This window comes from Pelobates fuscus, chromosome 12 (genome assembly GCF_036172605.1).
Source record: "Pelobates fuscus isolate aPelFus1 chromosome 12, aPelFus1.pri, whole genome shotgun sequence".
NCBI lineage: Eukaryota > Metazoa > Chordata > Amphibia > Anura > Pelobatidae > Pelobates > Pelobates fuscus.
Window position 1 is genome coordinate 92,208,192 of NC_086328.1, and position 7,415 is coordinate 92,215,606.

Here is a 7,415-nt window from a genome sequence, read left to right on the forward strand (position 1 = left end):
ATTACAGGCCGACCTGTACGTTGGTTTCGGCACACGACTACCAACTTTCCCTCTCTTCTCTATTTTCATACACGAATCAAGTTCCTGCCACAAATATATATGTATATATATAGATACACACAAATATACACACATGCATAAACACACACAAAAAAACAAAAGTACAATCTTTTCACCAAAGTTCAATTGTGGTGCACACCAATGATGTAGGGGATGTAGCTCAGTGGTAGAGCGCACGCTTCGCATGTGTGAGGCCCCGGGTTCAATCCCCGGCATCTCCAAATTTTTTTTTTTTAAATATATATATTTTATGTGACATTTATTTATTGTTCATTAATTGCTATGCTGACAATGTAATGTGATTTCAATGCAAAATCATTATTTACAAAATATTGTGGAACGGTTTTATCAGTAAAACTTTATGCTATTTTCAATTAAACGTGGAGCACATGGACTATATATACAGATATTTTTCAGGGCAATACCTAACTTTGGTTGACCAGACGACGAGGTGGCCGAGTGGTTAAGGCGATGGACTGCTAATCCATTGTGCTCTGCACGCGTGGGTTCGAATCCCATCCTCGTCGATGTGTAACGTTTTTTTTTTTACTTTCAGAAAGCTTTAAGATAAAATGTAACTTTTTTAATTTCTATGGTAATTTTGTAAATGAACAGGTTTTGTGAAACATTTACAATTCTTCTCATGTTCTTAACCAAGATTTATGTAATTATTGTAATTATGTAATTATTTCTATGTAATTTTTGATTAAGCCCTTAAGGACACATGACGTGTGGACATGTCATGATTCCCTTTTATTCCAAAAGTTTGGTCCTTAAGGGGTTAAAGAAGTTCAGATTTTCTAAATATAAAAAAAAACATTTTTAAAAACAAACAATTTTTAAAAACAAAATATAAGGTTCCACCGAGATTTGAACTCGGATCGCTGGATTCAAAGTCCAGAGTGCTAACCATTACACCATGGAACCTATGGAAAACGGTACACAGGAACAGTTTTTTTAGCTGACAACAAACACAGTTCTTTATCGCAAGTAGAAGACTCCCAAGTGCCCACTATACCTCAGTATTTAACAAGAAATCCAACATTACTGCTGCAAAATATTTATTATCAAAAAGGGAGGGAGAGCTTGCTACCACCATATTAAGGAGAAAGGAATTTACGCTAAGTAAAAAATAGCTGTTTTCCCTGTCATATGGTGGCAGTACAGGAGGGATATAACAAGATCCCCCGTGCAAAAAAGGAGGAGGGGGGGGGAAATGAGGAAACCACTGCATGATGCACCTTACGCCCGAAAGAGGCTTTAGAAGCTCAGAAGATGTCAAGCCTGTAATGCTTAATAAAGGAACCAAAGTGATCTGGGTGCCTTTAGTATTGCTTTAAGCTCATTGGCATTTGTTTTTCTGTTATAGGGGATGTAGCTCAGTGGTAGAGCGCATGCTTTGCATGTATGAGGTCCCGGGTTCAATCCCCGGCATCTCCATTTTTATTTTATTTTTTCTACCCCTCTTATTATTGCATACTAGCTGTATTGATACAAAGAACCAGCAACCATCTTTCTAATATTAATATAAATACTTTCCTATAGCATTTCCTATATACTCATTAACCCTAATTAACCTAATTTAAGTGTGGCTGAACACCCTTGACAACATTACAAGCGATTCAATTATGAAAAGTTTTGTAAAAATGCTGCACAGAAATTAACACAAGACTCATAACTTTTTTTTTTTTTTTTTAAAGTAAGCATTCTTCTTAAACTCTATATAGGCTCCATAGCTCAGGGGTTAGAGCACTGGTCTTGTAAACCAGGGGTCGCGAGTTCAAATCTCGCTGGGGCCTTTGTTTCTTTTAAACATTATTTATTTATTTTTTTGCAATTACAGAGGTATGACTGACGTTTATTTAGCCCAGATTTGTTGAGAATTGGCAAGTTTTAGGACAAAATAGTAGAATATGAATCATTCTCAGTAAATGTAACAGCTTGTCTGTTCTAATGTTCTAATGTTCTCAACTAGGATTACACAAGGTAGACTTTGTTATGCAGAAATTCTCTTTGCAGACCCTTCCTGCTCCTTGCTGCCCCTTGCTGCTCATTTCTGTTCCTTTGTGCTCCTTCTCCTACCTACTTTACCTTTGTGCTCCTTGCTGCCCCTTCCAGTTCCTTGCGTCTCCGTTCTGCTCCTTGATGTCCCTTTCTGCTAATTTCTGTTCCTTCTCCTTTATGCTCCTTCTCTTACTTTACCTTCCTGCTCCTTGCTGACCCTTCCTGTAGGCTGTCTCCTCCGCCATCCCTCACTTACCTGATCTGTAGGTGGATCCCCCATCTCTCACTTACCTGATTTGTAGGCTGCACCCCCCCATACCTCATTTACCCAACTTTGTTACAATTGTATCTTTCATGACCCAGCCCACAATCTTGGGCAGCAGTCATGCTCCCCCTTTCCTTATTGTTCCAGGGGGAAACTTGATGGGGTTAATTTTCATTTCTGGGCTGCCATATGGTCTCAATTGGTTTCATAGGCCCAGCAAACCAATCTGGCAAATTTCAATGTGCAAACGGTGCCCTATATTTGAACCCTGTAAGTTTCCAAAAACCCATAGAAACTGAACATGGGGGGTACTGTTGTACTTGGGAGACATTTTTTAATACAAATATTTGTATTTTATTGCAGTAAAATCAAACAGCATTATGACATTCACAGTTAAAATGTCATACAGAACATTTTTAGATTTTATTCATATTAAATTGAATTCATATAAAAATATTTGGATTCTCCTGAACAAAATTTGGATTCTCCTGAACAAAATGGATGCACTTAATATTTAGATGCATTTGGTGTAAACTTTAAAAAGCACTGAGAACAAAAAGACAGAAAAAAAACAGACAGGAGTTTTCAGAGGGTAAAACGGCTTTTATTACATTTATTTAATTTTATTAAAGACACGGAGGCTCCTATTATGCATATCTCTTTCTTTATTTCCTCAGCAGCAAAGATAGAGGAATATAAATATTATCAAAAATGAAAGAAAAAACTGTACAGGCATAACGAGTAGCCAATCACATAACAGAGGAAGTAGCTATATAAGTCCTGTGTCTCCCACAATCCCCCTCTTTCTTTGCTGCTTCCTCAGACAGCTAAGTATTTTACTTGAGCTCTCCTACTCATTGCATTTTGTTTACTTGTGATTCATGTTTTGCTTATGCTTTGTTTCATTATTGTCGTTTTTATTTATTGTTGATTACTATCTAGTACCTACATCGTTGGTGTATTTGGGGGTTCCCCTAGGGGCTTTGCCCGCCGCCGCGGGCTGTTTTCCCTCATACCGCCCCTGTTGCCGCTTCTCGGCGCTATCTCAGCCGCGTGCCCCCTTTCTCTGTGAACGCGACTGAGTGTGCTCGTTTTCCCCTCTCGCGGGCTGCCCACGCGGGTAGGTGCACGCGCCCCTTCCCCCGCCTGGAGCCGGTCCACGGGCACACCCTGACACGTGCGGCGGCCATTTTGGGCGATCATTCGTTTCACCCTGCTGTGCCGTGCGGTCGGTCCCTTTACTACGGGTCCCCTTACTACACCAACGATCAGGTTTAGCCTTTTTTCTGTTCTGCTGGGTTAATCAACCCATTTCTAGTATTCAGTTTGCTTCTCTTGTACCTCATTATGCAGGATAGCAAGGATGGGCCTACTGTCCCCTCTGGGGATTTTCCAGTAGATAATCCTGAGGGCGCTATGGCCTCTCAGGAGCTCCAGGCCCTGTTAGAAGCTACTATGGCTTCCTCCCTTGAAAAGGCTATTGCCTCCGCTATGGGGACTGTCTCATCCTCTTTTGCCCAGTCCCTTCAGTCTGTGCTCTTGCCTTCTATGGCTGCCCCTAACCCCCTGGGTGTGGGGTCCCCCTCCCCTGCCCTAACTGTGCCGGGTGCCCGTAAGGCGAAGGCAAAGGCTAGACATATCGGGTCCCACTCCTCGATGCAGGCTTTGCCTGTCATGATTGACACGCCTCTGGCGGTCGCAGATAGCGCGCATCCCACGCGCACAAGAGCCCCTGGCCGGGCTAAAAAGGCTAGATTGTGGAAACGGGCTAGAGCCCTGGATGATGGGTCGTATACCGACCGGAGTGTGGACAATGATTCCGATGTTATGGAATATGACTCCTATGGGGAGGACGAGTCTGGCGAGGATCAACCCCTTACGGGTGTAACCCCTTCTGGGTCCTCTGCCGTTCCCCGTAGAAAAGTGCCAGACCCCGCTGGGGATAATGAAAAAGGGCTTTTAGACCCACAGGGGAACCCCCTGTTTGACCCAGACGACCTGCGTCACCCGCGGTCTGCCGAATGGGTCCCTCCGGACCATATCGCCCAGTATGTGGCTAAGAGGATTCGCACGCCTCTGTCAAAGGAAGGCCGCAATAAATTGCGTGCCGAATGCCCACGACCTTCCCTCCCTGGCGCTGCCTGTAAGACCCCTGACGTGGACCCTCAAATTGCCCAATTTCTTAATAAGTCTGGGTGGAAGCCCAAAAAGGGTCTTGATCACTCCCTGAAAGGGTGCCAGGATAAAATTCTGGATACGCTGGGCCCCCTGTCTAAGCTGTACGAGCTCCTTGAGGCAGCCCGTAATGGCGACTCAGTTCTAGATATGGATGTGGCCATCGGGTGGGTCCAGCGAGCTATATGCCTTGTGGGGAATGCCAACACAGCTATGTCTTCCGAGAGACGCAAGGCTATTCTTTTGAAAATAGACCCTAAGCTGGCTGCTATGACCGTAGCTGAACCTGACTCAGCCGATGAGGGGATGTTGTTCGGCACATCCTTTGTGAAGGACATGGGGTCCTATGTAAAAACCTTTACGGCTATTGACAAGGCGCAAGCTAATATGAAGCGCGTCTTCGCGCCCAAGGTTTTCGGTGGGGCCGGGCGTAGCAGGAACCGTCCTCCCGGCCGTGGTTTCCGAGGCTCATTCCGTGCCAACAGAGGTTCCTTTTTCCCCTCTCGAGGGTTCCAGGACCCGAAAACGCCTCCTTTCTTCCCGGCTAGAGGGAGATCGTGGGGCTCTAGATACCCCCGTGGTGGGTCGTCGGGCAGACGCCCTTATGGTGAGTACCCCTTCTTCCCTTCTCGATCAGGTTCGGGTGGCGGGGAGGCTAGCCTTATTTTACCCAAGGTGGGCAGTTATTACCTCAGATGCTTGGGTTCTGCAATGCGTAAAGGGTTACCAACTAGATTTTGTTTCCCTACCTGTCCAAACGTATACCCCCAGGGAATTGTCCCTCCCACAGGAGCAGGACGCGATGATCTCCGCGGAAGTCGCGGAGATGTTCTCAAAAGGGCGCCATCGAAGAATTGCCGTTCGCCACTCCAGGCTTTACGAGCAATCTCTTCCTTGTACCCAAGAAAGGGGGCGGTGCCCGCCCAGTGATAAACCTTCGCCCTCTCAACGCCTTCCTACGCTACCAACATTTCCAGATGGAAGGCATCCATTGTCTCAGAGACCTTCTGAGACAGTCGGATTGGATGGCCAAATTGGACCTGAAGGATGCGTACTTCACGGTTCCAATAGCGATAGAATCCAGGGACTACTTGCACTTCACCTGGCACGGACGGCGTTGGCGTTTTACATGCCTTCCGTTCGGCCTCTCCTCGGCTCCTTGGTGTTTCACCAAGGTTATGAAGCCGGTGGTGTCGTTCCTCCGTACCCGAGGGGTTCGACTAATTATTTACCTGGACGACATCCTAATCATGTCCCAGTCGTTGGAATGCCTGAAGTTGCATTTAGATTGGACGATCAACCTCTTACAGAACCTAGGTTTTCTGGTAAACTGGGACAAGTCGGTCCTGACACCCGCCCAGTCTATGGAGTTTTTGGGGTTCCAGGTGGATTCCGTACGGCAGTTCCTGTACTTGCCAGAATCCAAGATAAAAGCCATCCAGAAGGAGCTCCGTCGAGCTCTTCGCGCTTCGGACTTGTCAGTCCGGCAGTTGGCGAGGATCATCGGCCTGCTGGCCTCCTCCATTCAGGCGATATTCCCAGGCCCCTTACATTACCGGGCTCTCCAGCGGCTCAAGGGGTCACACCTACGTTCGGGTCGATCGTACGAATCCCGACTTTGTCTGGACGAGGAGTCCAGAGACGAGCTGGTATGGTGGTTGGCACACATGGAAGCCTGGAACGGAAAAGCAATTTTCGGTTCCGTTCCGGACGTGGTCATAGAATCAGATGCCAGCTTGCACGGCTGGGGGGCTCGTTGTGGCGACATTTCCACGGGGGGCAGATGGTCCGACGCAGAGAAGTCGTTACACATCAACTGCCTGGAACTTCTGGCGGGGGCCTTTGCGATTCGCAGCCTTACCCCTGGAAGGGCGAACTGTTGTGTTCTCCTCAAATTGGACAACGTATCGGCAGTCCGATACATAAACCACTTGGGCGGAACCAAGTCCAAAATGTTGGCTCTGCTGGCGAAGGACTTTTGGCAATTCTGCCTTCTGAACAACGTTTCGGTGACGGCGGAACATATTCCGGGTCTGGACAATTCAGGTGCGGATTGGAACTCAAGACATTTGAGAGACTCGGGAGACTGGCATTTGCACGCCTCGGTCTTCCAAAGCTTAAACAGGCTGTGGGGTCGGTTCGAGATGGACCTGTTCGCATCTCGACTGAACACTCAGTTGCCGAAGTTCTACAGTTGGAGACCGGACCCGGCGGCAGTGGCGACGGATGCCTTTCTTCAAGAATGGCCTCCAGGCCACCTGTATGCCTTTCCCCCATTCAACATGATCGCTCGTACGATCTCGAAGCTGGTTCGTCACGACTGTTGTCTGGCCCTGATCACCCCTCTGTGGAGATCACGTCCGTGGTTCCCTCGTTTGATGGAGTTGTCCATAGACTTCCCTCGTCTGTTGCCGAACTTCCGGGACCTCCTTCTGGATCCGGATGGGAACTCGCACGAATTGGTGCTCCAGCACCAGTTGCCCCTAGTAGCATGGTTCCTTTCAGGGGACACTGGCTTGTCCCTGACGTTCCACAGTCGACTCTCTTGCTCCTCGATAACGCCTGGGCTCCGGGCACGCGATCAGCTTACCGAGCTGCATGGAAGTCTTGGTCTGATTGGTGCATGGAACGGGCAGTGGATCCCATATCTGCCCCTCTCCATTTGATCCTGGGTTTTCTTACAGCCCTGTTCGACTCAGGCAAGGCGTACAGGACTATCAATGTTTTTCGATCGGCCATATCGGCCGGTCATGGTGGTTTGGAAGGTGTACCCATCGGCAAACATCCTTTTGTATGCCGTCTTCTCAAGGGTATTCGCTTCGTCCGTCCGCCTAGGTCGCGGTTTTCGACATTTTGGGACGTCAACATTGTGTTGCGGTTCCTGTCGGATTGGTACCCTAACCAGGACTTG

General features: G+C 47.4%; 5 non-coding genes across 5 annotated transcripts; 4 read left to right on the top strand and 1 right to left on the bottom strand.

Moving 5' to 3' along the window:
• Positions 1–209: 209 nt before the first annotated feature.
• On the top strand, positions 210–281 carry TRNAA-CGC (transfer RNA alanine (anticodon CGC)). Its single transcript has one exon. It is a non-coding gene; the product is annotated as a tRNA-Ala (tRNA).
• A 224-nt stretch (positions 282–505) lies between these two features.
• TRNAS-GCU (transfer RNA serine (anticodon GCU)) lies at positions 506–587 on the top strand. The gene has a single exon. It is a non-coding gene; the product is annotated as a tRNA-Ser (tRNA).
• Positions 588–915: 328 nt separating this feature from the next.
• TRNAQ-UUG (transfer RNA glutamine (anticodon UUG)) lies at positions 916–987 on the bottom strand. The gene has a single exon. It is a non-coding gene; the product is annotated as a tRNA-Gln (tRNA).
• A 441-nt stretch (positions 988–1,428) lies between these two features.
• On the top strand, positions 1,429–1,500 carry TRNAA-UGC (transfer RNA alanine (anticodon UGC)). The gene has a single exon. It is a non-coding gene; the product is annotated as a tRNA-Ala (tRNA).
• Positions 1,501–1,786: 286 nt separating this feature from the next.
• On the top strand, positions 1,787–1,859 carry TRNAT-UGU (transfer RNA threonine (anticodon UGU)). Its single transcript has one exon. It is a non-coding gene; the product is annotated as a tRNA-Thr (tRNA).
• The last annotated feature ends 5,556 nt before the right edge of the window (positions 1,860–7,415 follow it).